Here is a 5969-nt window from a genome sequence, read left to right on the forward strand (position 1 = left end):
TTTTATCACATGTTAAAAAATATTGACACACTGTTATTTTCATTAATGAATGTTGATCATTTTGTCTATCAACAAAAAAGTTGAAATCAGAGAATGTGGCCATTTTTAAAGAACCTGACTCAAACTGGTAAACTTTTTTTGATTAATTGTTGCAGCTCTAGGATGGTTTAATCAAATTGTACGGAGTACTCAATTAGGATTTTTAAAAACATGTCTTGCCTAGCTGGGGCCCATCTAAAACCTGGTGTAATCCTGCTTTAGACCCACATGGGCAATTGGCCTGGGGCCATGGAACCCTTGGACAATCCCACTTGCAACCCATATTTCAGCCCATACTGTCCCCATGTAGGCCCCACATAGGACTTAAAGCTGGGACCAAGATGGGTCTTGTCTGTTTAGCCAAGCTGGGGCCCATCTAAAACCTGGTTTAATCCTGCCTTAAACCCACATGGGGAATTGGCTTGGGGCCAACATGGAACCCGCGGACAATCCCATATGGGTATGATCTGACAATCCCACATGGGGCCCATGATTCTGCACACTTTTTACCCACACGGGCCCCGCAAAAAAAATTTGGCTGGGAACCGGTCCAATATCTAGAACTGACTCCAAACCAGCACCAGAACTGCCTTGGTGGAAAAGACATATCTGTCCTCTCAGTGTCAGTTGCTATGGTGATTTCCTCAGAGAGGTAGCCAGATTTTTTCTTTTAATGTTTTCCATCAGCAGATGTTGTAGAGAACGCAAAAAGTGTTAGTCCGATAGACTCCATAGTTACATGTCTGCGATCGGCACAATATTTCCTACATTTTGACCAACTATGATGTCTGAAGAAGTAAAACTGGAGGAGAGAGAGCAACTTGTCTGGGAAAAAAATTGTTCTGCAGCCCCTCTGTCCTCTCAGTATTAGAACCTGTTGCTATGGTGATTTCCTCACAGAGGAAGCCAGAGTTTTCTTTCCAATGTTTTCTACCAGCAGCTTGTATGCCTAGTTTAAAACGTTTTAGTCCGATGGACTCCATAGTTACATGTCTGCAAATGGCACAAGATTTCCTACATTATGACCAATAATGATGTCTGATGTCTGATGACTGAAAACTGGAGGAGAGAGAGCAATTTGTATGAGAAGCTTTCAGAGATTTGTACCGCAGCCCCCTAATCTGTCCTCCACTCTAGCTCTGAACATTCCACTACATACACACACATTGGAGAATCTGAAACGGTCTGAAAACGGGACGATACATAAACTGTGATTTGGGAGAATCCGTGTTTGATATCTGAATGCCCATTCAGCCCAATAAACGCCAAAATCTTGTCTTCGGTTTAATCTTTTAATCATTTTTCTACGTTAAAGTGTGGCGGTACAGCACGGTCCCAACGAGGGGGTGTTTTGAGCGATGTTGAGCAATTTCCCGAAAATTTCCCTTTCATGTCTATGAGACATTTTTTGCTGTATTTTGGCTGATTTCAGGAAAACCACGCTGCAATTCTGGTTGAAAAGTCATAGCACACCCTTCCTGATCATTACCCACGTTTCGATGTATTGTGTGTGCGCGTGTTGGCAACGCTTTGGAAGTAGTAGTGCGTCAAAAAACAGGCGGAAAAATAAGTATGGGCAATAATAGACATTGCGCCGAGTGCTACTATTGCAGCACCTCGGCACACTAAATTAATCTCAATATGAGGAGCCTCCTACCAAAATGTGTAATGGGGATGAGCGAGTACAGCATTATCAGTATCTGTTTACCAAATTGAATTATCTGTATCCGTATCCGTACTCGGACTGGGCGGGGCCTAACCCGGAATTGGTCAAATTTTACCCGGAAGTGGATCGGGTTGTCTTGAAATGGGCGGGGCTTTAACCGGTATGTTATTTTAAGCATGCAATTGATATTGGTTGATCAGAAATTGTTATATTTATTGCTGATTAGAAAACTATTTCCATGACAGCATCAGCATTGAGCTTCAGATCAGTGGTGTTGTCATGGTAACAAACGAACTATATAGGGCAACAGTGTATAAAAAGTTTTGCAACAATAAATACAACAATGTGGTTGCAGTTATTAAAGGGGTGATAGAATGGTTGTATGGAGTATATCACGCTGTTCCTTGATGTCTCCTGATAGGGTATGTAACATTTGTTGGGCTGAAAATGTTGCTTTTGTTGTTCTTTTGGCCCTCATACTACTCTGCTAAATTGACCTGGCTTGAAACGAGAGGTGTTCCGACTTATATGGTCTGCTCATGAATATTTAAATAAGCTGCGCACTGATTGGTTGGTGTGCAACGAGCTTTGCTGTGGCTGACAGAGCAACAGAAGAAGAAGATGGACATTTTAGCTGTTGAACGGTATCTGTTTGAGCCTGAATCAGAGGAAGGATCTGATGTAGAGGAGCAACTTGCCAGTCGATTGGAAATGACTCTTCAGACTGGTAAGTTTGGTCATTTAGCATTTACTTGCATTTTCAACACATAGCCCAACATTAGCAGTTCGTTGTTATCCTAGTGTCAAACTCACACGTCTGTGTTGTAGCCTACGCATAACTTTGTATTAGGCTCGTTTTTAGTAACGTAAGCAACATAAGTTAATTTGCACACGGACAAATATTTTACAACTGGTACCCTCGCAGTTTCAGTCAAGATGTCCAGTTAGCTGAAAGTTAGTGGCCAGTTCATAGAGCTGCTCACAAGAAAAGTCTCTTTGATTGTGATTATGAGTTACGTACATTATTTAACACGTAGCATTAATATTTGATCTTACAACAGGACGTCTATTTAGCTGGAAAAAACTACTATTTATGTTTGTATGCTACGTCTAAAGCATTATTACTACTCTCGCCTGTGTCAGTAGGTCAAAGGTTATCTTGGAACTACTATCCTGCTGATTAGATCATCTGACTTTGAGATTATTACCTTCTTAATAGTAATATGTAAAATTACAACTACGGTGCATCCATCTTACCTTGGCAGGTGTTCTTTTGGAAACTGTGCACAAATGCTCCAGGAGATAGAAAATATATACCTCAGGTAACTAAAACTAGATCCATTAACTCAAGCTACTTAATGCTTTCTGCTCATTCAACATTATGAAATAACAACAAGCTCATTGTTTGTTTTACAGGTCATGAAAAGAATGACCCAGGTTCCTAAGGAGATGACCTCAAACACTCACCATCCTGACATTCATCCGGTGTGCCTCAATATATACTCTTAGCAAAATGCAATGAATATTTACAGAGTTGACCATGGCCAGTTGAGAATCAGAGGGATGGAAAGGTGAGGCCAATTTAATACCACTGTTAGCAGTTCTACAACAATACCCATTGATTATTAGTTCAGCATTATTACAAAAACACAGTATTATCAAGACAACAAAATGAAAAACTTGATTTAGTTTCAAAACAATCATCATTACTCTGAAATCTAAAAGATAAAAATGTGATTGTCCACTAGACCCTGTTCTCTTTCCGGGCAATGCAGACACATGGCTTATAGGACTTGGTGAGCTGGTGCTGGGTTTTTCTTGGTAGAAGTGTATGTGTCGTGATCCCCTCGTGCTTTGCTGCGTATACGGAGGGAGTCTCTGGATGCTTCAGGGCAGTATGTCGGGTTGAGTGCCTGTCGAGCTGAGCACAAAGGTCCTGGGGCACAGGAATCTGCCGGACTGCTTCCAGATAAGGAAGGGGGTCATGGATGATCTCCTCAAACACCAGTCGCATGAGGTCTAAGACATAGCCTGTTGTGTGGGAAAAGTCATTTTTAGCACCTATACCATTGCACATTCAGATTTGTTGTTTGAAGTGTGTGCAAAAGTTATGTTTAGTGCCAATACCATGCACATTTTTATTTTTTGTTTGTAGTAAAAAAATATTTTAACTAACAAATTGTTTACTCTGTCTTCACTTCTTTGACGGTGTAATCTAGCCTTTTAGCCTTTAGGAACAGCGGTTTGTAAATTAGTTTCCCCTTGGCTGTCTTCCGTTGTGGCTTCAAGATACAACCTGAAACCAAAAACATAGATTTTGTAACATAACTGTATTACCTTTAACACACACCAAGCAAAATACTCCAGTTAACTCACAGCAAAAGCAGTTGCTAAACCTCAAATCTGGGCCAAAGCTGGACTCTAACCAGTGTTGTTACAAGTGCCTTACAGTTGGAGCATCTTAAAACTGAAATGATTTACATTTATATGGCCGGCCATTAGGCTTGATGTCTCTAAACCATTGCTTGTGTCTCACTCCTTCACTGAACAAAACCAGTTTGTTTTGTTGAATGACAAAGTTCATACCTGCAAAAGGCATCTTCAACACACAATCTAGCATTCAGTCATACCTTTTGTATACAAACACATTCCTACCTGTTGTCCAAATTATTTTCCCCAACCTCCCCCACAAAAAGAAATGCAATTGATTGAGATCAGACCAATCAGGGATAATACAGATGAATAGTTCTATTCCTACAATAAATAGTTCACTAATGTGTTGGGAATGGCTCCCATATTTGATAAAAGTCACTCACTCATCATGGTAACATTGTTAGATAACACTGCTCTGCTAAAGGCTACACAGTCACAGCGCTACACAAACACCATAAGACGTCTGGTTTGTAAGAATAATTAGAAAGGTTACCTTTGCTTCGTATGTGAGGTCTTATTGTCATATGAGACAGTTGTGTCCCCGAGATGCCACACTCGGAGCATCTGTTTGGCAAGCTGCATCTTTCGTGTCTTGTCGTTCTTGTGATGTACTCTGAAATAAAAAAAACTGCAAATCAATACATTGCAGTCTACATACACACCGTTTTCACGAGATTGACTAGATATCATATGAAATGATAACGTTCCAGTTCTGTTGTCAAACTAACGGGATGACATAGCTAGCTAGCTAGCTAGCTAGCTGAGTAACGTTATAGCTTAACGCTAGCTAGCAACCAAACTATCAGGATTCTACTCAGTTGCAGTTAGCTTTCTTGCTGAAATACAATAAAAATTAACCTGCCAAAGTGGACAAACATGCATTGTGAACTATAGATGTAACACAGGGTATTTATTCGAATGGAACACTTAGGAAAATGAAACTTTAGCCCCTTTGCCATTACAGTTGATCAACACACATTCAGCCTATGCTAGCTAAAGGATACGTTAGCATTGCTAATGTTACTGTTAGCAACAAAATCTTACTTACAGCTTGTGGTTGGGATGTGCATGCAGTCGGAACAGCAACAGCAGCTTAGCAAATCCTGCTTTAAATTGTCCAAAGTTTTGAAAACTGTCTTTGGGGGAAAAGTTCACAGGGATCTCCTTATAAACAGCAGCCATGCCCATTGAGTGTTTGCTTCCTTAGGAAGACTAGAGAAGTGTCTCCATTCCCTGTACAGCCTGGAACTCTGCATTTACGACCCTGGTTCATTTTCATTATCCTGGAAAATATTCCAATCTTTCTTCTTAGTAAATCACGTCAGAGTACACGAGCAGTGTTCTCAGTCGGACATCTAATTGACCTAACGCTAGCTCGATTAGGAACTGGTCTCAGGTCAGTGGCCTGTATGTTAATGTTGGGGCGTGACCGTCCTCCTAATACAGCCATGGGCGTGACAAAGCTACAGGTTTTGAGATCCTGACGTCATCTTTTAGCTTTGTTGGGATTCGCCCGTTTTCAGCGGCAGTTTCAAAATGTGAGATTTTCAGAGGAAAGGCATGTCAATGGGATTTTCAGCTTTTATGTATGTCCTATTTACCCACTGAACTGTCGATATTCACCTATGACAAGGTAAAATCGGTTTTGCATTCTATCACCCCTTTAATTAAAATGTAATGAACAAGAGTTTTCATACTCAATAATATATCTTTCTTTTTTTTTGGTTCTTTTTTATTTTCACACCAGGTATGTGTGAGTGTGTGTGTGTCTGTGAGTGAGTAAGAGATACAGAGAGAGAGAAACAAAGAGAGACAGGGGGGCGGGGGGGGG

Source organism: Etheostoma cragini, chromosome 1, assembly GCF_013103735.1.
Source record: "Etheostoma cragini isolate CJK2018 chromosome 1, CSU_Ecrag_1.0, whole genome shotgun sequence".
In the NCBI taxonomy this organism is placed as follows: Eukaryota; Metazoa; Chordata; class Actinopteri; order Perciformes; family Percidae; genus Etheostoma; species Etheostoma cragini.